We start from the raw sequence: 26,664 nt of genomic DNA, 5'->3' as shown, positions 1-26,664 counted from the left end.
TTATTTCAGGGAGTTCTTCCATGTGGTCACTGAGGCTGTCATGACTGAAACCTGTAGGACACTCGGGCAGTGATGGCAAATAGATGGGGAAACAGTGGGAATAGTGGCTGATTGTATTTTTCTGGGCTCCAAAATCACTGCAGATGGTGACTGCAGCCATGAAATTAAAAGACGCTTGCTCCTTGGAAGGAAAGTTAATGACCAACCTAGACAGCATATTAAAAAGCAGAGACATTACTTTGCCAACAAAGGTCCGTCTAGTCAAGGGAATGGTTTTTCCAGTAGTCAGGTATGGATGTGAGAGTTGGACTATAAAGAAAGTGGAGTGCTGAGGAATTGATGCTTTTGAACTGTGGTGTTGGAGAAGACTCTTGAGAGTCCCTTGGACTGCAAGGAGATCCAACCAGTCCATCCTAAGGAGATCAATCCTGGGTGTTCATTGGAAGGACTGATGTTGAAGCTAAAACTCCAATACTTTGGCCACCTCATGCGAAGAGCTGACTCATTTGAAAAGACCTTGATGCTGAGAAAGATTGAGGGCAGGTGGAGAAGGAGACAAAGGAGGATAAGATGGTTGGATGACATCACTGACTCAATGGACGTGGGTTTGGGTAGATTCAGGGAGTTGGTGATGGACAGGGAGGCCTGGCATGCTTCAGTTCATGGGGTTGCAAAGAGTCAGACACAACTAAGCGACTGAACTGAACTGATAGGCTATCCAAGTTGACACATAACATTAAGCATCACAGTATAAGATCACACTTCAAGAAAAATTTAGATCCTCTGAGAAAGTATAGATGTAGCTGAGGCTTCAGTCTTTGGACTGAGAAAGAAACATTAATGAAAATTTTGAAAAATTCACTATAGTTAACAGTTGTAGGTCCCAGGAAAGCTGTCAGTGGTAGAGGGTGAAGGAATGATAAGCCTAGATCTGGCTTGAAAGAAGTAGAAAGATTTATAATTTTTTTAGGCATAAATATCAAGACCAATGTTTTAATCTTCTGAAGGTTAAACATTATTCAACCTTTGCTTCTCAAAAGCTAAATGCAACTCAGGAGCCCTAGAAAATGAAGAGGATGTGAGAAGAATCAGTGATTGATTTAAAGAGTGTGAAATAAGCAAAAATCACTCAGTCGTGTCCGACTCTTTGGGATCCCATGAACTATACAGTCCGTGGAATTCTCCGGGCTAGTATACTGGAGTGGGTAGCCTTTTCCTTCTCCAGGGGATCTTCCCAACCCAGGGATCGAACCCAGGTCTCCCACATTGCAGGCAGATTCTTTACCAGCTGAGCCACAAGGGAAGCCCAAAATAAGCAAAGATATTAATATTTACCTTTAATGTTCTATATGTTTCTGCTCTTTGTGAGTAAAAGCTAATGAATACAAGGGGGAAAGACAACACAGAAGCTAATTCTAGTGCCCAATTGCTGCTCAGGGACTGGAACCAAGATTAGATGGGTCAGCTGTTGGGGAGAAGAAGCCAAAAGTAACATTTTCAAGCTGGTGTCATTTCAGAAACATTCACTGCATCATATACATTATCTTATTCAATTCAAACAGCTTCTTATAGGTTTTTACAGATGAGAAACTTGAATTTCAAATGCTTTAGGTAAATCACCTGAAGTCATACATTTTAGTAGTAGACCCACAGTTCAGATCCAGGTCTCTCTGACTTGAAAACTCGTTCTCTCCCTGCTTCATCGTTCTGCCTCTGGAAAAAAGGAAGGGAACAGAAGGCATGAGGGTAGGTGCTGTGTCGAATCTGCCCGGTCTGCTTCTGTCCACAGAGGGCCTCTCAATTCTGAATCCTGCCTTCCTGGGCATGCCTGATTCTCATAGACTCATAGACTAGCTCAGACTCATTGCCTCAGCTTCTTGTGAATAGGTGGGAGTATCCCAGAAAGCCTGGGGCCTGGGATCTTGGGAGCCAGGATTTGGTGTGAGGAAAGAGCAAGGCTGACCTGTGAGCTGCAGAGCTTGAAGGCAAACGTGTCTGAAGGTCAGTCCTCAGGTCAGGAGATCTAGGTATCAGTCAAACCAAGGTGTCCATCAATGGAGTGAGAAGTACCCAGGTCTGAGGCTGCAGGAAAGAAATGAGGCTTGCCAAGCCAGAGCAAGAGGCATAAGAACAGAGGAGAGAGGGCATTCTCTTTTTGATAAGGCTCCTAAGATAGTGAAAATCCATGAATAGAATCATATAGGCCAAATTTTTTAAGGTATTGGCTCCCTTGTTACTTATAAACTGTATAATCTTTGGCAAGACTGATTTTTCATGTGTACAGTGGACTTAAGGTTGAATGAACTAATGCATATAAAATATCTAACCTTGTATTCATAAGTGCTCACTAAAATTGCCACATTTTTTGTTAATTGTTGTCAACCTTACTGAGAAGGGGCTTCCTAGGTGGCTCAGTGGCAAAGAATCCACTTGCAGTGCAGGAGACCCAGGAGACATAGGTTCAGTCCCTGGGTCAGGAAGATTCCCCTGGAGGAGGAAATGGCAACCTGCTCCAGTTTTTTTTGCCTGAAAGATTCCATAGACTGGGGAACCCAGTGAGCTATAACCCATGGGGTCACAAAGAGTTGGAGATGATCAAGTGACTGGGTGTATACGCGCTGGTTGAGAAGACAGCTGTAAGGGGATTGATGTGGTTAACGCTGTATGAGCCACATCTGACACCACGTTCTCCCAGAGGATTCTGGGAAGAATCCTCTTGCCCCCTCTCCCTGAGATGCTGAAAGCTCAGCTTCTCTGTACACTGGTGCCTAGTTGAATCTCAAAGAGCTTTGGGTGAAGTAGGAAAGAGGAGCTTTATTGCTTTGCCAGGCATAGGGAGCCACCGTGGGCTGGTGCCCTCGAAACCATGTGTCCCATTTTGGGTAAAATAGTAGGAAGTTTTATTGTAATTGATCAAAGAGGGCGTGGTCAGCTCATGGATGTTCTTTTGGTGGGTTAGTAGTGAGGTCCATAGGAGTAAGCATCATCAATCTTCAGGTCCAGCTGGTCTGGGGTCTGCATGCCTGTGGGCAGCATACCATCGTTAATCACTACCTTCTCCCACCTGGAAGTGGTTTCAGTATCTGCAGAATAACTCAAAAATACTGTTGTGTGATGAGATGGTTGGATGGCATCATCAACTCAGTGGACATGAGTCTGAGCAAACTCTGGGAGATGGTGAAGGACAGGGAAGCCTGACCTGCTGCAGTGCATGGGGTCGCAAAGAATTGGACACCACTGAGCTGGAGAAGGCAATGGCAACCCACTCCAGTACTCTTGCCTGGCAAATCCCATGGACTGAGGAGCCTGGTAGACTGCAGTCCATGGGGTGGCTAAGAGTCGGACACGACTGAGCGACTTCACTTTCACTTTTCACTTTCATGCCTTGGAGAAGGAAATGGCAACCCACTCCAGTGTTCTTGCCTGGAGAATCCCAGGGACGGGGGAGCCTGGTGGGCTGCCGTCTATGGGGTCGCACAGAGTCGGACACGACTGAAGCAATTTAGCAGCAGCAGCAGCAGAGCAATTAAACAACACCATTAGTTGTATGTATCTGTTGATGAGGAAACAGGACCTTGTCCCAAGGCTGCTCTTGATTGCTGTTTCCCCCTGGTCTCGTATCCCCTCCCTTCCCTAATTAACAACAGATTGAATCTGCCCACTGAAACTCAGCGAAGGTCATGGAGGCTGAATAAAGACTGTCTCCTATAATCAGTGAAATGGGGGACACAGAACAGCCTTGTGCCCAGGAGCCCCACCGGGCCCTGCATGGTATCACTTCTGTTGGAAACAATCAGACCACAGAGAATCCATGACAAGGCTCTCACAGGTCCCCAGGTGGGGCACAGGGCTATTGCTACTATTTGTGAAATTTATAGAGCTAAATGGAGGTACCAGCAGATATATCCTGAAGGAGAACTATAATAGAAGAAATGCAAATTTATCTTCCATCAGAGGAGTTATAAAGAAGAATAAAGGCTTACAGTCAAAACCAGGAAATTGAGGAGCCAGGAGAGCTGAGAGTGGCAAGAACAGCGTATGTATTCAGGAGTCAGCTAAAGGGGTTCCGCAAGACGGAGTGCGGGCACTGACTGTGGCAGAGGGTTTGTTCAGATGTAGATGAGCCAGTTCACCTGAAAGAACTAGATTAGGAGGGACAGAAAAGGGGTAACTGTTAAAATCTAGCGTGACCTCCTCAGAGCACAGCTTTCTTCCGGAATCATGAGCCTGAATGCACATGTTAGATCTTGCTGTACCACACAAAATTCCCCAGTCTTGGAAGTGGAGAGGATTGGTCTTTGGCAACCATCGCCCTCTATTCCAACTTTTAGGAGACTATCTTCCCAAGGGGGCAAGTTTGTGCTGGTGCTCATATACCCAAAGTGTTTTCATCACCCAGGCAGATGAACTAAGAGGTCTTTATCGGATTTTTCTCCCCTACTTCCCCCTCTTGCTTACTTGGCTCCTGGAAAGAAAGAAAAAAGAGTCTTAACCTTGAATGAGTCTTAATCTTGATTTCAGCCTTAAGACTGGCACAGTTCTCTGTCAATATACTGTGCTGCCTTAATGCCCAGGTGGATTTTGAAAAGAGCTTAGGAATCACCTTCCTCCTCATATCCTACCAAAATTTATCATTTGAAATAAATTCCTGTGAGGTTTCTCAAGTGGTCATTTTGCTGTTCTTATTGGACTGAAGGACAGGAAATACCATCTGCATTTTCTTAAAATTACGGTACCTCACAGAAGCACCCTTTTATTTCCTCTAGCTCCTATTACATTACTAATGTGAGATGGAAAAAGAACTATGGTTTTGGCAGTGGGTGATAAGAAGCACTGGCTCAAAAAAAAAAAAAAAAAAAAAGAAGCACTGGCTCTTTTCCATAAAAGTGGACATTTTTCTATAAAATAATCTTGCTCATTTTCAGAGAATTTCTTTAAAAGATAGCGTTTATATTTGTTTCTCATCCGTGGAGGGGAAAAAGGAGAATCAGTTTTTCAGTATTTGTATTCAACAGGAGAATTTAGAATCTATGATTGGCTATATTTCTCTAATTTGTAAAGGATTAATTCACTGCTGACCTAAATTCTTTCACAGTAGCGAATCGAGAATTGTTTCCAAGCAACCAGAAATTGCTGACACGAGAATTCAGTCTTTCAGCATTTTTCACAAAAGCTGAGAGGTCTGTTCTGCTGGTTGGATGAATGGAAGATGTCTGATGAGAAGCCTGGGACTTCTGAAAGACCAGCAAAGCTGCTTCTAAGACTCCAGAACACAGCCTATGTCTGTACAGTCAGGACCATGCTTTTTGGTTGGAAAAACATACACTGCTCCATTTACTAAGAAATCCCCAAAAGACTCTTTATGTTGTTCATATTCTGATTGAATATTAGTAATCGGTATATACAGAGCAGTTTCCACAACGAAAAACATGCAACTAAATGCATTCAGTCTTAGGAATTGAAAGTGTGTTTACTCTTTTCTTAACCTGAATTTTCATATATTTGCAGAGCAGATTAAATGGAACAAAATAAACTCAGATCAGTGCTGAACACACAGGAAGTACCCTTGGAGGTGATTTCATCATTGTGGATGGGGCATGAGGTCACCCTAATGGCAAATCAGGACTTTCCCATGGATAACAGGGAAGTCTTGTGTATTGAGCAAAAACGGATTTTTTTTAAAATTGAGTGACCTACTTCATTTTACAAATAAGAAGAGGAAGTTATTTGCCCAACTTCAGTGGTGGTCAAGTTGAAATCTTAATTCCTGAATACTGAATTCTTCTCTGCTTTATAGTGAATAGCATCCTAACCAATTAGAAGTTCTCTAACAACTTCAAGGTTCCTAGTTTGATCTGTGGCAAAGCATTAGAGTTAGGTTGATCTGAATTTCTAAGAGGATACAAAATATAAATATTTTGTAACAGAAATAAATAAAGGAAACTCAGGTGGCTCACTTGTAATTGCCACCTGAAAAGGTACTATTTGAAATTGTGTATATTTCAATGTCTCCCAGACGTCCATGTGTGTGTGTTAGTTGCTCAGTCGTGTCCAACTCTTTGTGACCCCATGGACTGTGGCCCCCACAAAGCTCCTCTGTCCATGGGATTCTCCAGGCAAGAATACTTGACTGGGTTGCCATTTCCTTCTCCCTCAAATATCTGTAAATACACATGAAAGACCTCTAGTAAATTTCTTACATTTTATAAATATTAGGTACTTAATCTATATAATAGGAATAATGCTCATTTAGAGAAGGTGTTGTTAGAATTTTTAAAACAAATAAGTACAATCCCTGTTGTCTTTTCCTTTTCCCTGAAATTTAAAAAGCATGGTAAAATATGGTATAATAAAGGCTTGATTAAGGCAATCAAAATGAGGGAACAATTATATATGTGAAGCCAGAGAATAGGAAAAAGAAATTTTCAGAGATGAGAGTAGCAGCCCCTAAAAGATTCTACAGCAAAGAAAATGGTAAATGGAGTAAGCATTCCCAAAAGAGGGTCCACCCTTCAAAACAGTATAGCCCACAAAGTTTCTGAGAATAGAGGCAGAAAATATGCATGAAGAGATAAGAAATGCCCAATCACTGAATTTGGTCCTTTTTTTCTCTGTGCAGCATTGTATCACTGAAAAATTTAAACAGTGGCTGTATGATGCTATTTGCATTTCAGAAAGAAAGATTGATGAGTAGATTGTACTTACTATCTCCATCTGTGCTAATAGAACTTTGCCCTTACAGTGGAAAGAATATAACCACTGGGTTACAGAATTACTTATAACAAAGGCATAGCTAAGACTAGATTTCCTCCAGCTTTATAATTACTACCTAACTTAAAATCAAAGCTCTATTTGAAACTTAAATCCCCTCTGTGTCTATAGGATAATAGGCAATCTAAATTTTTCAGAAACTTTGATGTATTAATGGAAAAATAAATTTTCTTCTACTCTTTTTACATGTCTGAGAAGTGACAGAAACTGGCGAGGAATTGAAAGGCATACAGTTTAAAATAGTATGTTATACACACAATTTCAATTAACATCTGACTTATTTTTATTACTTTTAAATACAGAAGAGATAAAATATATGGAAATTGGATAAGCTTATCTTTTCTAGTTTATAAAGAATAAAAAACGCTTGAGAAAAGGAAACAACATTATCATCAAAGTTATTTTACTTTCAGGATTTAGTGTCCAGATTATTAAACAGATAGCAAGAAATGAAGGACAAAAGGACAGAAAAAAGCAATAAAAATAGCTTTGGAAATAGACCATTTACCTTCGTAATACTTTCTTCAGAGTTTGCCCTGTAGGCAATGTCTATCCCTCTGAGAATTCTTTTAAAAACAAAAATACAGTCATTGGGCTTCTGAAAATGGAAAGATTACCCAGGTTGAGGAAGATTTCCTGTCTTTTTTCCACTTGAATGTATGTCTTTTTATCAATAGGTCCAAGTTCACATCAGTGCTTCATTGAGCTGCATGGAGTGCTGATAATCAGGCCTCTGAAGCCATGACTTGCCTGCCGCTGCTGGAGCAGAGCTCAACAGAACCAAGGCTGCAGCCCTGGCCCCAGACCAAGATTGGCTGAGTGTCTCCCACATTGGATGGTCTATTTTTAAATCCAGGCTTAAGTGTGAAGATTCTTTTACAGGCTGAGCAAAACAGTAGTTGTGCCATCTTTTGTTAGGATTTCTTGGTAACTCTTTTATAACCCTCTCACTTTCAAAACATCTGTATCCTGATGTTGTAGATGTGGCTCTTGTGAACTCATATAACTGAGTTTTATCCAATTTAGAACTATTTTTCTTTAAGTTAGATCATTTACTCCAGTTATAGTAAATGAAATTACTCATGTATTCGTTGTGCATTCATACTAAGTCTCTTCAATCGTGGCCAACTCTTTGCGACCCAATGAACTGTAGCCCACCAGGCTCCTCTGTCCATGGGATTCTCCAGGCAAAAATATTGGAATGGGTAGCCATTCCCTTCTCCAGGGGATCTTCCCAAACTAGGGATCGAATTTGCATCTCTTGCATTGGCAGGCAGGTTCTTTACCACAGGTGCCTGGGAAGTTACTCAGACATGGGTTTAAATCCACATAAATCTTATTGTGTGCTTACTGTTTTTCATGCCAAATTTAGGCTCCTTTGTCTCTTTCATTTTGCCTTCTATGGAACTGATTACCTTTGGCAATTCCAGTTCCTTCTCCTCTACCAGGGCTTCCCTGATTGCTCAGTTGGTAAAGAATTCGCCTGCAATGCAGGAGAGCCCAGTTCAGTTTCTGGGTCGGGAAGATCCCCTGGAGAAAGGATAGACTACCCACTCCGGTATTCTTGGATTTCCCTTGTGGCTCAGCTGGTAAAGAATACACCTGCAATGCAGGAGACCCTGGTTTGATTCCTGGGTCAGGAAGATCCCCTGGAGAAGGGAAAGGCTACCCACTCCAGTGTTCTGGCCTGGAGAATTCAGACTGGAGTACAGCCCCTGGGATCACAGAGAGTTGACAGGACTGAGCAACTTTCACTTTCATTTCACTTTCACTTTCCCCTCTACCAGTTTAGGGGTTATATGCTCCATATCTATGCTTTTTATGATTACTCTTTAGCATACATCTTCAATTTATTAAAGGCTATTATTAATTGACATATTTCCACCACAAAAAAACGCAGAGCTTTCAACACTTTATCATTCCACTTGATGGATAATATATCATTATTATTGTCATTAATTATACATGTAATAGAATATAGTATAGATTAATGCTTTATATATGTACGCATGTATATATATATTCTACAAAGTTTCATATGTTATTTTAATGTCATTTTTCATTTAAATTTACCCACCATTCTTATTTCATTTGATCTTTTTCCTTCCTATATTTCTGTGCTTTCTCTTGGTATAATGTTTCTACACTATTCTTCTGCTACATGTTTAGAAATTCTAATATAGTGGATCTATTGAAGGTGAAATCTCTTGTATTTCGTAGCTTTGTTATCTTACAATGTATTTATTTTGCCTATATTCATGAGGGGTATTTGCACTGGGAACAATTTTCTAGACTCAGTTACTTTGCTTCAGTGTGGTAAAGATATAATTCCCCTGCTTTCTACATTGGAGAAGTTAGCTGTCAGTTTAATTGCCCCTTCAAAGGTAATGTGGCCAGTTTTAAGATTTTTCTCTTTACTTGGGGTTTTCCAAAATTTCTGTGTACCTGTGTATATACATGTATACGTGTGTATATATATAAACAGATGGTTGATGGATGGAAGGAAGAAAGGGAGAAAGCAAAGAGAGATGGAAGCAAGGGAGAAAGGGAGAAAAAAGAAAGAATTTTGAATGTGGCTAAACAGATTTTTTCACACTCCAGATGCACTACTGCTTTTTTGCACTATCCTTTTGCCACTGTTTAAGTAGAAAGTACTCAGAGAGTAAAAGGTACTCTATTTACTGCCCTTCTAAGGGAGGGCGTATACGGCTTAGAGCATGGAGTCAGAATGTTGACACTGAATTCCAAAAAGGCTCTTAAAACTCACGGAGAAGAGAACAACCTTGAAACCAAAGGTTTTCATTGAAGGCTGAGATCTTTAAGAGACAAAAGACTTTTTGAATTTAAACTCAAAGTAAAAAGTTGAAACTAAATAAATTTGAGAAAAATCACAAAGATTGTAAGACAAGTTTTCTTTATACAAGATGAGGAGATAAAATAATTTCTTCATTGGGGAAGCACTTCTTGTTCATGTATAGAGAAAATAGAGAAAAATAATAAATGATTTACAGATTGTGGGCAGAGAGTTCGCTGTCTCTAGCCCCTAACCCTAGAGCAAATCCTCTCAAAGGGAAATGATAGAATCCCCAGATAAAGTCTGGAGGACACCTTTTGAGAGGATGTTTGTCTCATTTTCCAGGCAGAAAGCCCTGTAGAGAAGCTGTTTGCTTGGTCCAGGTAAGTATGGAAGAGCAGAATAGTGTGAGTGGCCAAACCTGACAAATGGACCTAAAGCGTCAGCAGAATTCAAGCCCTCACAGAGTCGTAGAGAAAGGTTTTCTGTGTCCCAGGAGAGCAATACAAAGACTGAAATTAGGCAGACTAGAGGATGTGGGCCTGTTGACCAGTTGCCATGGTAAAACCAGGAGGACCTCAGCAGACCCCTGTATGCAAACATACAGTCAAACACCAGTGTTGAAAGTATAAAAGGTGTTGAACACCCACACAGGACAGAAGTGGACCAAATGTCTCTACCCAATACCAGGACAATGCCTCTACTCACTGCCTCTCACCACTCCAGAGTTTAGATCATCCACTAGAAAGAGGTGAAAAAGTGAAAAAATAAACCCAGGAAGGAAATCCCAGTAACAGACTGAATATTTTCCTAAAGAAGGTCAAGCCCATATCATTAATTGTTATTTAGTCACTCAGTGGTGTCCAAGGCTCCTCTGTCCATGGGATTTCCATGGCAAGAACACTGTTGGAGTAAGTTGGTATTTCCTTTTCCAGAGGATCTTCCCAACCCAGGGATCAAATCTGCATCTCCTTCACTGGCAGGTGAATTCTTTACGGCTGAGCCACCAGGGAAGCACCACAAGCCCATATAAGAACATATAATACAGCCTAATGGACTGAAATAACCATAGGTAAACATACTACCTCAACAACATTAAAAGGAACTACCCCAACACATCATTTGCCATTGTTAGCTTTTCAGTTCAGTTCAGTTCAGTCGCTCAGTCGTGTCCGACTCTTTGCGACCCCATGAATTGCAGCACGCCAGGCCTCTCTGTCCATCACCAATTCCCGGAGTCTACCCAAACCCATGTCCATCGAGTCGGTGAGGCCATCCAACCATCTCATTCTCTGTCGTCCCCTTCTCCTCCCGCCCCCAATCCTACCCAGCATTAGGGTCTTTTCCAATGAGTCAACCCTTCGCATGAGGATAGATGCAATCAGTGAACCATGAGAAGTCAGCGTTACCCAAAGGTATTTCCTGTAGATTATCACAAGGAGTAAGGAGGTGGTCCATGGCATTATGCAGTCATAAACATTCATTGGTTATGAAGAGGAAAGAGTAGCTGGGTTCAGATTTTTACCATGTACAAGAGTTATGAGAGGAACAGTTAACAGAAGCACTTCATAGGGAGTGAGGTGGCTGACTGAGAAACATAATGAGAGTGTAAGAGCGCACCTACTGTATGAGGGATAAAAATGGTCAAAGGGGTCCCAGAATAGTTTCCCTGGTGGTCTTAACCAAAAAGGCAGTGGGTTTGATGGCTCAAAGGCGATAGATATCCCCATGACACAGAATCTGTGTGCTGACTGTTATGCCTTATGGGTCGACACTGGTCCCCATGTTGTTAGGTGAGTACTCCAAGGTCGTTCTCTTCCTTTTCACAGGCATTGGGATGCCCAGGAGGAGATGGGTCCATCAAACTCCCCTTTAAGGTTTTAAAGGCTCTGTCATCCGGTTCTTCCCATAAGATTGGGTCAAAGCTGTTGTTGTTTAGTAAAACCCACAAAGCTTTGGCAGCAAGAGAGGTATTTGGATTCTGGTTTGGGGATTAACCAAGTCGCTCGAGAAAACCTTGAAGCTGTCACTTAGTTTTGGATTCGGGGACACTTGGGACACTATGAAGTCTATCTGAACCTAGTTGTAGCGCTTCTTCTGATGTCAGATGCCCTAAATATCAAAACAGGATCTGGGTAATTTTTGAGGGGAAACTTGTGTCCCTTTAAGGTTAAAACCTTTAGCATGTGGATGCTGTCTTCCTATGAGGAGCCTTGAGAAGGAGAGCAGAGAAGCAAATTATCCACATATTGCAGCAAAGTAGGACCTCTAGGAACTTATACCATCCAGATCAGCCCTTGGCAGTTTTCAGAAAGAAGGAGGACTGTCAGTAAAACCCAAGGCTTTACCATCCAGGTGAATTGTTTTTCTCCCCAAACAAAGGCCGAAATGTATGGCCAGCTTTACCAACAAGAAAACTAAAGAATACACTGCATAAGTCAATGCAATAAAAATTTGGCTTTCAGTGGAAATTGATGCTAATAATGAATGAAGGTTAGGAACAACAAAGTGTCAAGGGATAACAATGTTTATTGCTCTGATGCCCTGGACAGACCTCTACCCTCGGCCTGTAGGCTTTTCATCTGTAAAATAGAAATATTAGAAGGACAAATACGAGGGGTAAAGAGGCCTTGAGCTTTGTAATTTTCTAATAAGAGCTTTACGTCTTAAAGGGCTTCTTTGCTTTTTGTTGTTGTTCAGTCACTCAGTTGTGTCTAACTCTTTGAGACCGCATGCACTGCAACATACCAGGCTTCCCTTTCCTTCACCATCTCCCAGAGCTTATTCAACTCATGTCCATCGAGTCAGTGATGTCATCCAACTGTCTCATCCTCTGTCGTCCCCTTCTCCTCCTGCCTTCGATCTTCCCCAGCATAAGCGTATTTTTTAATGAGTCAGTTCTTCACATCAGGTAGCCAGAGTTTTGTAGCTTCAACTTTAGTGTCAGTCTTTCCAATCAATATTCAGGGTTGATTTCCTTTAGGATTGACTAGTTTAATCTCCTTGCTGTCCAAGGGACTCTAAAAAGTCTTATCCAGCACCACAGTTCAAAAGCATCCGTTCTTCATTGCTCAGCCTTCTTTATGGTCCAACTCTCACATCCATACAGGACTACTGGAAAAACCATAGTTTTGACTAGACAGACCTCTGTCAGCAAAGTAATGTCTCTGCTTTTTAATACACCGCCCAGGTTTGTCGTAGTTTTTCTTCCGTGCATTTATACACTGCGTAAGTCAATACAATAAGAATTTTGCTTTCAGTAGAAATGAATGTTAATGACAAATGAAGGTTAGGAACAACAAGCTGTCAAGGGATAGCAATGTTGTTTATTGATGAGAGGTCCTGGACGGACTTCCACCCTTGGCCTTTAGGCTTTTCATCTGTAAAATAGAAATATTAGTAGGACAAATATGAGGGATGAAGAGGCTTTGAGGTTTGTAATTTTCTATTATGGGCTCCATGTCTTAAAGTATTTCTTTACTTTTAGGATATTGATTAATACTGGGAAGAGATTTTGAAGGATATACTTAAATTTTGATAGGAGGTACACTGAATTTTGCCAATTTCAGCTATAGACTTTGCCCATAAAGAGGGTGATAGCTGATTTCATAGGGAGAAGGGAAGGGAAGGGAAGTCGCTCAGTCGTGTCTGACTCTTTGCGACCCCGTGGACTGTAGCCTACCAGGCTCCCCCGTCCATGGGATTCTCCAGGCAAGAATACTGGAGTGGTTTGCCATTTCCTTCTCCAGGGGATCTTCCCGACCCAGGGATCGAACCCAGGTCTCCCGCATTGGAGGCAGACGCTTTAACCTCTGAGCCACCAGGGAAGTCTTTCATAGAGAGAAGTGATCGGTTTTTCCAGAGTCATCTTTAGTACCATCAGAGATAAATAAAAGATACCAAAGGTTTATTTAATTCACCTGATTAATTATTTTGATAACTATTGTTGAATTCTAGAATGATTTCTCTCTGGGGAGAAAGAAGTCTTGACCTTATAAATGGACAGGGCAGAGGAACTAAGGAAAAAGTGGTGTGTATATCTCTCAAGGAGCCTCAGCAAAAGAGAATAGGTTTAGATACAGGTACTTCTTGAGGTTTATTAGAGGTCTCCACTACTTGAACTGTTTTAGTACTTCAAGGCAGGGACTCATTTACAGTAGTGAGGTTGAGCACCAAGAGTGTGGCTCTGGTGTTAATTAGGATGGGAAGAGGTGCACCCCCAGTGTGGAGATGTGTTTCTCCAAGCCCATTAAGAGGGAGATTGGGAAGAGCCCCTGTAGCTCCTCAGAGCCCTGCCATTGAGAAATGGGAGGGTGCTGGAAAGGGTGGCTGGAAGGCTGATTAAATTTGTAAGTCTCTTTTCCAGTGCCCTGAGCTCTTGGCAATAATAGCAGAAGCTAGGAAGGTTTTATTTTCATTTGGGGGCCTTCATTTGCTGGAGTTGAAGAAGTTAAGAATTTTAGCAGTCTTTCGTTTAGGTGACTCATCCAGAGTGCGAGAAAGCACTGGTTTGCTGTATTGACTCATTCTGGAGTGGACATAGCTTTCCATTCCATCCTAGTCCTCTTTACTAGAAGGGAAAGTTCCTGGTGCAGCCCATTAATAAACATGGAATTAAAAGCTACCTGGGTGAAATCAACAACTGAAGGAAGACCAACCCAAATTTTGTTTAAAAAAATCTGAAGTCAATTGTAATAGTCATGATGAACAGGTTCATCAAATTTTTGTGGGCAAGACTGAATTTTGTTCCAACTAACAGGCTTTGGAAAAGCCCTAGGAATTGCTTGATGAAGTTCCCTAGCAACTGCCTAAGCCTGAAATATAATAAGTTAGTGGGACATAATTCTAGAGACTTTCCAGGATTTTCCCAGCTAGCTGTTTTCAGCCAATGCTGGGCCTGGCCTTCACCAACAAGCATATGAACTAGCTGGTATAAGTCAAGGAAACCAGATTGATACGTTTGAATGACTATATTAAGTTCCTCAGCAAGTCTGTGAGAATCTTTGGTTACCTTGGGAAAATCTTTGCACTTGCAGTTCTGCTTTAGTCCTGGGAATATAAATTAAGGGTTTAATTTCTGGCATGTTTTGATGAGTTCAGAGGAAAAGGGAGTGGGAAGAATTTCCAGGAAAAGGGAGCTATAGGGAGAAAATTAGTGTGAGGGATTTGAGGGTATAGAGGAGGTACAGGCAGCATTGAAGGGGAGAAGAACACGAGACTAAAGAAATCAAGGGAAATGATACCTCATTGTGGTTTTGATTTGCATTTCTCTAATAATGAGTGATGTTGAGCATCTTTTCATGTGTTTGTTAGCCATCTGTATGTCTTCTTTGGAGAAATGTCTGTTTAGTTCTTGGGCCCATTTTTTGATTGGGTCGTTTATTTTTCTGGAATTCAGCTGCAGAAGTTGCTTGTATATTTTTGAGATTAATTGTTTGTCTGTTGCTTCGTTTGCTATTATTTTCTCCCATTCTGAAGGCTGTCTTTTCACCTTGCTTATAGTTTCCTTTGTTGTGCAAAAGCTTTTAATTTTAATTAGGTCCCATTTGTTTATTTTTGCTTTTATTTCCAATATTCTGGGAGGTGGGTCATGGAGGATCCTGCTGTAATTTATGTCGGAGAGTGTTTTGCCTATGTTTTCCTCTAATGGCTGCTATCCAAAAGTCTACAAGCAATAAATGCTGGAGAGGGTGTGGAGAAAAGGGAACCCTCTTACACTGTTGGTGGGAATGCAAACTAGTACAGCCACTATGGAGAAAAGTGTGGAGATTCCTTAAAAAACTGAGAATAGAACTGCCATATGACCCAGCAATCCCACTGCTGGGCATACATACCGAGGAAACCAGAATTGAAAGAGACGCGTGTACCCCAATGTTCATCGCAGCACTGTTTATAATAGCCAGGACATGGAAGCAACCTAGATGTCCATCAGCAGACGAATGGATAAGGAAGCTGTGGTACATATACACAATGGAATATTACTCAGCCATTAAAAAAAATACATTTGAATCGGTTCTATTGAGATGGATGAAACTGGAGCCCATAACACAGAGTGAAGCAAGCCAGAAAGAAAAACAACAATACAGTATACTAATGCATATATATGGAATATGAAAGATGGTAACGATAACCCTATATGCGAGACAGAATAAGAGACACAGATGCATAGATCAGTCTTATGGACTCTGAGGGAGAAGGAGAGGGTGGGACGTTCTGGGAGAACAGCATTGAAACATGTATATTATCATATGTGAAACAGAACACCATTCCATGTTCAATGCATGAGACAAATGCTCAGGGCCGGGGCAATGGGATGACCCAGAGGGATGGGATGGGGAGGGAGGTGGGTGGGGGGTCCAGGAAGGGGAACACATGCAAACCCATGGCTGATTCATGTCAATGTATGGCAAAAACTATTACAATATTGTAAAGTAATTAGCCCCCAACTAAAATAAATAAATTTATTAAAAAAAAAAAAAAGAATAAAGAAATCAATGGAGAAGAGCCTGAGGCTTCAGGAGCCACTTTACCTTTCTTTAGTCATCTGCTTACCTCAGGTAACCTCAAAACCTTATTTTCAGAGAGGGAATTTTAGGTTCCTGGTAATGTTTGGAAGCCTCAAAATAACCATTGAAACAGGCATACCATTCAGTTTTGGAAATTTTAGGACTAATCCAATTCAGTTTAAAAAAATTAAGTTCGGGGATTTCAAAAGTTCCCCACAATGGCCACTGATGTAAATTGCCTTTGGTCAGGTTGGTCCTTTCGTTAGAAATGTGCAGGAGGCAGTACTCTTCTCTTTTTAACTTTTTATTTTATCAGTTCAGTTTAGTTGCTGAGTCGTGTCCGAGTCTCTTCGACCCCATGGACTGCAGCATGCCAGGCTTCCCTGTCCATCACAAACTCCTGAAGCTTGCTTTTTTATTTTATATTGGAGCATAGTTGATTAACAATGTTGTGTCAGTTTCAGGTGTAAATGAAGTGATATACATATACATACATTTATTCATTTTCAAATTCTTTTCCCAGTTAAGTTGTTGCAGAATATTGAGCAAAGTTCCCTGTGCTACACAGAAGGTCCTTGTTGGTTGTCCATCTGAAATATAACAGTGTGCACACGTCAGTCCCAAACTCACTAACTATCCCTTCCTCCACCTTCCGCCCTCCTAATCATAAATTCCTTCTCCAAGTCTGAGTCTCTTGCTGTTTTGTAATAAGTTTATTTGTATCATTTTTAAACATAAAGTTGACCAAATTCCCTGTGAGGGATGCCCTCAAAATGTTTGCATAACTGGGAACTCATTTCTCCAGGATTTTTCTCTAAAGTAAAATAATAATCTTCAAACAACTTTAACAGTTTGAAGCTCAAACAACTCAGTTAAATAGTTTGTAGCTCAAATAGCTTCAGGTCTAATAGTAGCTAGTTCTAAGGGAACAGCTTGGTCCTGTAGTAGTCAGGCTGAAGTTCCCATGGAATATCCCCTATTCCAAACGCAAGGACCAAAGGCTGAACTGGTACAGTTTTAGTGAAACCACCCCTGTTTCCAAAATACTCAGCCAAATACTGAGCCTTCTCATCCAGTTTCATTTGAAACAGTGTGATCTCAGAATCAGGCTAGTGTCAAACAAGTATTCACATACAGAACAAGGCCTTAAACCAAAAGGATGAAACCTTAGAATAGGTCCCAAATAAAGCCTGGAGATCTTCAAATGCAGAGGATGTGATCTTGGATCCAGTAGAGAGAGAACTTCAGACTCCAGGGTTGCTGAGAAAAGCTGTGAGTTTGATGGACTCAGCTGTGGATACCATACTTATTTGCTCATCAGCCTCCAGGGGTCTTCCCTGGTCCCTGTACGAACCACAAAGATGTTGCCATAAACAGACTGCTGCTGCTGCTGCTAAGTCGCTTCAGTCGTGTCCGACTCTGTGCAACCCCATAGACGGCAGCCCACCAGGCTCCGCCGTCCCTGGGATTCTCCAGGCAAGAATACTGGAGTGGGCTGCCATTTCCTTCTCCACTGCATGAAAAGGAAAAGTGAAAGCGAAGCCGCTCAATCGTGTCCAACTCTTAGCGACCCCATGGACTATAGCCTACCAGGCTCCTCCATCCACGGGATTTTCCAGGCAAGAGTACTGGAGTGGGGTGCCATTGCCTTCTCCTAACTGCTAGTTATTTCTAAATAACTAGTTCTAAAAAAAACAGAGTCCTTGGCTTTTCATTGGCTGAATACTTGCCAGAAAAGCAGAGGAGTCTCTCTTTTCCCTGCTGTCTTCTGCTGTCATTGCAGTGTGCACACCTCTTCTGGTCTCCTGACTCTATTTAACTGAGCTTTCTGTTTATTAATTTTTTTTTTAACTAAAGTTGTCTTCTCTATTACCTACACCCGGTACAGTGATTATATTCACTGAATTTGTGGAATTTTCATTTCTTAATGTCAACTAGATATAATCTCCAGTTGAAAATTATTGACATTATAGAAAAATTAAATCATTTATACAGCCATTTAATAGATATTTCTAAATTCCAGAGATGGTATAATGTGCATCTCTATGTTGTTTTGTGTATTTCAAAGTGCCAGATACTTAGAAAACAAACTAAAAATATCATTTAGCTAAAATCTACCCTCACAGCCACCTTCTCTTGACTTTTTCAATAACATTTCCTTATGCCTCTATAATGACTTAAAAACCTATACATTTCTCAATTCTTTCCCACAACAACTTCAGGTGTTTAAGTAACTTCCCTTATTCTTAATGTTATTTTTATTCATTGTACTATTGTATCTCTACCATAAGAGGTTAACAGAGATAGGATGGGAAAACACAAAAATAATTGAAGATAGAGTAAGGTTTATCTCTGGATAGCCACTTGATGGCTTTGTGAACAAGAGAGAAGTAAGTAGTCATAGTTTTGAATGTGAATTCTCATAAGCAAAGTGCAAGCAAACTTCATAAATTTTGCTAAAAGATTAAATATGATTATTACAAGTTTTTGAAAATTATAAACTAAATGTGATTATGAAAGTTTTTGTTAATTATTATTTACTATGTAAGTGCCAATTATTATTGTGATTTTAGAGAGGAAAGGTGAAGAAGCACTTAGGTTGAGATAATTTATTTACTATCAGAAATCCACTTAATTGCCTAAGGTCTGTATTTAACTACTGTAGCTTCCTTGAGGTGATTATGATTTTTCATCTAGAGATAATCTTTGTGTGTATGTTATCTCATCACAAATTATTTTATTTGTCATATAAGCCCAAGATCATCAGGTTTCTCACCCTCATCATGTTCTCTTTAGGGCAGGCATCAAAAGAAAAAATTAACATTAATGTAGAAGTTTATTGTATTAATTTACTTATACAAATGAGGCTCAGCTATATCTTTTGTTAGTGTGAAAATGACTAAAAATCACATTACTCCTGGAGGGTAGGCAAGTAAGAACAGTGTGTGTTCGTTACCAATGCTCAAAGAAATTTTTAAGATGAAGGCAGAAGATACAGTAAACAGTTAGGTGGAATCACTGAGAGCTTTAACTTTAGACTGTTTGATTCAGAAAGCAGTCAGACTCCCAGTTTTGTGAGTTATGAAATGCATATATTCAGGATCAGGCACATACCAGAGCTCAGAAATTCTGGGAATCCAGAAAGTTTTGATACAGTGATGGTTAGTATTAATATCAGCCAGAATTCTGGCACAGTTCTCATTCACAGTGGGTCCAGTGGGCCCCAGGATCTTATCTTGTGGTTATTTACCCAGTCTCTCAAAGTTTTAGGGTAGCTGAGAGAACCCTCTCTTTATCCATTTACCTGTGGAATCAAAACATCATTGTAGAAAGAGTCATGTGAAAGTTTCTGAAACTGTTTACCATCATCCCGCCACCTGCTGCCACACCAGCCAAGACAGGAAGTTAGAAATAATCCCTTATCCAGGGAGAAATGGCTGAGATTTAATGACATCATCAGAGATTTAAGGAGGTGATAGCCACTACTTTTCCTCCAGTTTTATTGAGACATAATTGAATTGACATACATCACTGTGTAAGTTTAAGGTGTGTGGTGTAATGGTTTGACTTACATATATTGTGAAATGATTACTGCAGTCAGTTTAGTTAGCACCTGTCATGTCATTTATATACAATAAAAAGAGAAAGCAAAACTGAAGAAAAAATTTTCATTGTAATAAGAAGTCATGGAATTTACTCTCAGCATCTTTTATACATGTCATATAGCAGTATCATAGCACATCATCGCTAGTACTTACTTGTCTTATAACTGGAAGTTTTTACCTTTTGACTACCTTTCTCCAATAGTCTAGTCTTCCCTATCCTCTCACCTCTGGTAACTGCAAATCTGAGCTTTTTATCTATGAGCTTGGCTTTGTGTTTTGTTTTATTTTGTTTTTTTAGATTCCACATGTAAGTGAGATCATACAGTATCTGTCTTTCTGTCTCTGACTTACTTATATAATTCCCTTGAGGTTCATCAATATTGTTGCAAATGGCAAGTTTTTATCATTTTTATGGCTGAGTAATATTCTGTTATATACACAACTTCTTTATCTATTCATCCATCAGTGGACACTTAGGTTGTTTCACACTTTGACTATTATAAATAATGATGTTATGAACATGGGGCTGCAGATTTCTTTTGGGGTAGTGTTTTCATTTCCTTTAGATATATTCCCAGAAGTGAAATTCTTGGCTCTTATGGTAGTCCTATTTTTTTCTTTTTTTTGAGCATCCTCCATACTGTTTTCCAAAGTGGCCCCACCATTTTATAAATCCATGAACACTGTACAAAGATTCCTTTTTCTCTAATCCTTGCCTGCATTTGTTTTTGTTTTTAGTCACCCAGTCGTGTCTGACTCTTTGTGACCACATGGACTGTAGCCCACCAGGCTCCTCTGTTCATGGCATTCTCCAGGCAAGAATACTGGAATGGGTAGTTATTCTCTTCTCCAGGGGATTTTTCCAACCCAGGAATCGAACCCAGGTCTCCTGCACTGCAGGCAGATTCTTTACCATCTGAGCTGCCTGGGTAAGCCAGCTTTCATTATCTTTTGTCTTTTTTGTCATGGCCATTCTAACAGGCATGAGGTGGTATCTTTTTGTGGTTTTGATTTGCATTTCTCTTACAGCTGGTAGCCACTTAAGTAACCTAAATAGTCTCTGAAAACCCAGGTGGATTATGCTTGATAAGGGAGGCTATTGTTCAGTCATGTCCGACTCATCATGACCCCATGGACTGCAGCATGCCAGGCTTCCCTGTCCTTCACCATCTCCTGGAGTTTGCTCAGACTCATGTCCATTGAGTCGGTGATGCCATCCAACCATCTCATCCTCTGTCATCCCTTCTTTTTCAGGTGGCAGCCCCAGCCTCAGCCTCTGAGGGGGGTGTGGTCTGTGTACTGGCACAGATCAACACAGCCTTTGGTGTTGGATAGGCAGCTAGTCATCTAACAAATGTCTTCTTCTTGAATCTCCTTCATTAGGAAGGAAACTGATTTAGTTACTGCCACTATGAAATAACAAGCCTGCCAGAGCAGAGGCCAATGATTAACCCTCATTAATGGACAGTTTCTTAAAGAACCCAGCCAACTAAGTGGGAACATATATACATTAGACCTTTTCTACTTTAAATTTAACCCAACCTAAATTGAAGCCTGGTAAGTAATTTAACCTTACCAGCATGGAAATTGTCTCTGGATATATGTATTTGCCTCTCTTTCCCACAGTACTTTGCCAGAACACCATCTGAGGGCTTATCAAATATTTCATCTGACATCATGGTCAGCAGAGGAGGTGAGGCAGTTGGCATATATACACTAGTTTTATAATCTAAACCCATAAGTAGGCAGCATCCTAGAACAGTATAAGGGTATTAATACTTAAAGTGCTCAGGCCTGGAGATTACATTCTGGGAACTAAGCCCATGGCACTGTGTCTCTAATGGTCAGAGTATATGATTTCAGTCATCAAGGGCTGGAAGGAGTATTGACTCTGATCACCATAATTCCAAGTGATCCACTCCCAAGATTTTTCTCTCCAAAATCTTTAGTCTGCTAGATTAAAAGGCAGGTTCCCAGCAGGTTAATGCTTCCACCAAGGATGTAGTAAGGGCTTTTCTGAACTTGAGACTGTGACTGCAGCCTGGACACTTGGGGCTCCTCATATCCATGTACCAACAGACAAGGAAAGTCACTGACATGAGGGATACCTGACTGATTACCATGATGAGCGGCTGCCGCAGAATAAAACAGGGTGGGGATGAATTTATCTGGAGCCCTGGGGGTTTGCCATGCTGCTGAGTCACGTCAGTCGTGTCCAACTCTGTGCGACCCCATAGACGGCAGCCCACCAGGCTCCACCGTCCCTGGGATTCTCGAGGCAAGAATACTGGAGTGGGTTGCCATTTCCTTCTCCAATGCATGAAAGTGAAAAGTGAAAGTTAAGTCACTCAGTCGTATCCGACTCTCAGCGACCCCATGGACTGCAGCCTACCAGGCTCCTCTGTCTATGGGATTTTCCAGGCAAGAGTACTGGAGTGGGGTGCCATTGCCTTCTCCGGGGGTTTGCCATAGGCCTGTGTATATTCTGTGCCCAATGACGAGTGGGTAACTGCTACAAACAAGTCTGGAAAAGGCAAAGAAATAAAGGGGCTCAGATCACTTGAGCATACAGGCCTGGATCACCCCACCAGATAAATTACCCAGACCAACTAAAGTGCTGACCAAGGGTGAGCAATATCTAGAATGGGTGACGGAGGAGGGTAAGTGTACCATTATAGCCACATAAGCTGCTGCAGTCATAGGGACCATAGCTTACTTTGTTTCCCTGGTCCTTTCACATGGTCTCTGCAGATATCATGGCTGTGCACCATCCAGAAGGGACTACTACAATAGATTGGACCTGAGTGAGGGCACAGGTAGATTGGAGTAGTACAAGGAGTGAAAAGAGTGAACTGTTATAAATCTTTTAGCTATAATTCTCATTCCAGCCATGGTTGCCTTAACTAGTTCAGCACAAGTTCCAGCCAGCTTCATGCAGTTACAGACTGACTCATCAGGCTCACTACTCACCCCTTGCCTTGTCCCACAGTCAGGAAGCAAGTCACCTGTGGGAGCTGCTTCATGCCTACACGCGCAAAGAGCAGAAATATGAAAAGGTTCAGGGTGACCGTTTTACAATAGGAAATAGAAGCCAATGGACAAGTGCTTTCTTCTCTGTGGCTCTGAGAGTTCTGAGACACTTATGCTGCTTCTCAGATGGTCTTGAATCAAGCAACCAGCCAGTAATACATTTCTGTACTGGTTCTTACTCCTTTCCTGCTTTGCGCCCCTGTCCGTCATGTCTGTTGCTGGAGTGACATCCCCAGGAAAGTATCAACACTCCCACATAAACCTGTCCCAGACTTTGCTTCCTGGGGAGCCCATCTAAGATGCTCTTTGAGAAAGCTGTTATTAGACCTGCAGTTCAGACGAGAAATAAATCCGTGACTTAGCTAGAGGCTCACAGATGGTGATGGTCTGAGCCATCATCCTAACCATATCTTTTGACTCAAAATTACTGTTAATATATTTAACCCTAGTAGTCTCTACTCCAGATCACTTCTCAATGAAGTTGGTAAATTTAATGACTATTAAAGTAAGAAGAAGGACTTTGCCAGTTCTGGTGATTATGACTTTAATGTCAAATCATATTTTTTTTCTTTTATTCTAGTCAAGTCAGAGACTGAGAAACATGCAAGAAAACAGCAGATTTCTCTACTTTAAACAACAATGTTGGAGGGGAATGCTGTCTATTCTAGGCAGTGCTCTGTTTCCAGTAACTGTAAAGGGTCCTCTGTAGAACCTAAGCATCACAGTGTCAGCACTCACAGAAAATGATGCATTCCACTTTTAAAAATGAGACTGAGGCCTGAGGAGATCAACTTACTTGTCTAATTTCACTAGCTCATTAGTGGCAAATATTTAAGTTGTGACTAGATAATCTAAAGGATGGAGTAATTATGCTTTGGTAAGTTTAAATACAGGTCTATAGAGGAATCTGGGAATTTTTGACAAGGCCTCACGAGAGCCCTTCCAACACAACGTTTCAGTGATTCTAAGTAATCATCACATCCAACAAATTAATTATACCACATGATATTTTCCCAGTTTAATACAGATGGCTTCATCATATAATTTTAGGATGTGGTTAGAGATGATTCACCGGCATTTTAAACGCACTGTTGCAACTGTTCCCCAGAAGAAACTCAAAGAGAATGCTTCAAATTGCTGTGTATTAAAAATACATACATCACTTATCTGGTGACAAGTCCCTTTGCAACTGAAAGGGTCCATATAGAATGGAATTCTTTCAGACTGGGTTAGAGCGGCACACACCCGGTATATACAGCCAAACTACCTTTCTAGAGACTGAGCTGCAACAGGCATGCCTGTGCATCAGGGTCTAGAAGCCTGTCTTGTATGTGTGTGCCAGCATGGGTCAGAGCAGAATGACAGAACCCAGTATTGAAAGATCCTGGAAACTCTGAGTCAGAAGAGCAGCTGAAGAGCATTGACAAAATGCAACGCCCTATTAAAAACGTGATGCTTGAGTTCCTTCCACAGGCTCCCTGACATATATGTTCCCTCTGAACCCCACCACTAGCTGAATTAAATACTGAATCTGCTGTTGTCTGGGTTAAAGTAAACCTTCCCCTCCTTGCTGAACATTACTTTCATCTCTTGAATTATCTTTGACATTCAGTCCATGCACTAAATATTTATTGAACACAATATACGTTGGGCTCATATCAGATGCAGAAAAGGCAATGGCACCCCACTCCAGTACTCTTGCCTGGAAAATCCCATGGACGGAGGAGCCTGGTGGGCTGCAGTCCATGGGGTCGCCAAGAGTCAGACACGACTGAGCGACTTCACTTTCACTTTTCACTTTCGTGCATTGGAGAAGGAAATGGCAACCCACTCCAGTATTCTTGCCTGGAGAATCCCAGGGACAGGGGAGCCTGGTGGGCTGCCATCTATGGGGTCGCACAGAGTCGGACAAGACTGAAGCGACTTAGCAGTAGCATATCAGATGGTGGGAATATAAAGATGACTACATGGAGAGGGGAAAGGCTTACCCACTCCAGTATTCTGTTCTGGAGAATTCCATGAACTGTCTAGTCCATGGGATCACAAAGAGTCGCACATGACTTTCACACACACATGCGCACGTGCATACACACACGTGTGCTCATACACACACGCGTGCACATACACACACACACATATGTTTCTATATACCTTGCTTCTTCCAAGAAGTGTTCGATGGAACACCTATATGGAACCAAATATAACATCAGTGGCTCCCTCAAAGAACTCTCAAGATGGAGCAGATCCCAAAATGTAAAGCAGTGATGACTGTAAGTATTATGATGGAAGTGCTTAGAGGGATAGCCTGTCCTCCTAGGTGATCAAAGAAGGCTTCTTGGAGATGGGACGCCTGAGTGAGTTGAGCACTGAAGGACTGGTGGGATTACTGAGATAATAAAAGAAGAACAGTCCTGCAGACAAAGCAAAACCTGCAAAGGCAGAGAGTGCATGACACAGTCAAGAAAATGCAACCAACTGAAGAAATTGGTGTGGGGTACCTGAGAGGGGGGTGTGGTAGAGGAGGCTGGGCAGGCAGAAAAGGCCAAGTTATGGAATGCACTATAGAACCTTAAACTTTATTTTGAAATCTATGGAGAGTGGCAGAGGAATTTTAAGTAGGGTAGTCAAAAGCCATAGCTTTTTCCAGTAGCCATGTATGAATGTGAGTGTTGGACCATAAAGAAGGCTGAGCACTGAAGAATTGATGCTTTTGAACTGTGGTGTTGGAGAAGACTCTTGAGAGTCCCTTGGACTGCAAGGAGATCCAACCAGTCCATCCTAAAGGAAATCAGTCCTGAATATTCATTGGAAGGACTGATGCTGAAGCTGAAGTTCCAATACTTTGGCCACCTGACCCAAAAAACCAACTCATTAGAAAGACCCTGATGCTGGGAAAGATTGAAGACAGAAGGAGAAGGTGACAGAGAATGAGATGGTTGGATGGCATCACCAACTCAATGGACATGAGTTTGAGCAAACTCTGGGAGACAAGAAAGGACAGCAAAGCCAGGCATGCTGCAGTCCCTGGGGTCACAAAGAGTTGGACACAACTTAACAACTGAACAAGATTTGGGTCCAGGTATTTCTTGTTCAGAGCTAGGTCTTAACCTCCACCCATATGATATTAGTAATAACTGCCATCATTCACTGAGCTTATAGTAGCTAGCATTTCAGCAAAAGTGTGGTGAACTACTATTATATCCGTTTTATGGATAAGGAAATGAAGCCTCATAGAAGTTAAATGACTTCTCCAAAAGCACACAGTGGTGGATTAGAAAACTCCCCAGGTCCACCAGACTATAAAGCCTGTGTGTTTTCTGTAGCTCCACAGCAGCCTCTCATAGTTAATCCATGATAGGTATTCAAGGATTGATTAAACTCAAAGAACAACCTTCAGAATCCTACAAATATGCTTTAAGCTTAGATATTTGAAATACTCCAATGAATGCAGTTCTTGCCTGTCTCCCCAGCCAGCATTTGGAAATTGCCTCTTTTGCTGTGGCATCACCAGACAAGAACCTCTTTCCTGTTACCCAGGTCACAACACTTGGAAACTGGCTTCACTTAGGACAAGCATCTCAGACCAAGGCTTTGAGACTCTAAATGATGTTATCATCAGTGCCATTTATTTCTCCTCCCTTGCCATCATGAATTTCACTCTTACATGGCAATCATTAGATAACTTCACTCATTTTCTTAAGAGTCCCATCTCCTGCTGCTGACTAAATCCCAGATATTGAGCTTCAGATTCAGGATAAGAAAATTCTTCCCTCAAGCAGTCTCCTAAAGGTTGCTAGGCTACTGGGCTGTTTCAATTTAATTGTGAAGAGAAGATTGTATGCAGGACTGAGGACTTCTTCTTTCCATTTCTTAGAGGACTTAGGGATCTCTTCAAGCCTACAAGAGAGTATGACTCAAATCTAAGCAGAAATGAATTTAAGCCATTACTTACCTACAT

At 41.3% G+C, this 26,664-nt stretch overlaps 1 long non-coding RNA gene across 1 annotated transcript in view; it reads left to right on the top strand.

The window, feature by feature from the left end:
• The window catches only part of LOC145523307 (uncharacterized), a 119,485-nt gene extending 111,627 nt beyond the window's left edge, over nt 1–7,858 (top strand). The window contains exon 3 of the long non-coding RNA XR_014066480.1: nt 7,449–7,858. This is a non-coding gene — a long non-coding RNA (uncharacterized LOC145523307). The remainder of the gene's footprint in view (nt 1–7,448) is intronic.
• The last annotated feature ends 18,806 nt before the right edge of the window (nt 7,859–26,664 follow it).

This window comes from Giraffa tippelskirchi, chromosome 10 (assembly GCF_054371585.1).
Source record: "Giraffa tippelskirchi isolate mGirTip1 chromosome 10, T2T-mGirTip1v1.2.pri, whole genome shotgun sequence".
Taxonomy (NCBI): Eukaryota; Metazoa; Chordata; class Mammalia; order Artiodactyla; family Giraffidae; genus Giraffa; species Giraffa tippelskirchi.
Note: the sequence above shows the minus strand (reverse complement) of the source record. Positions and strands in the feature narration are given on the sequence as shown.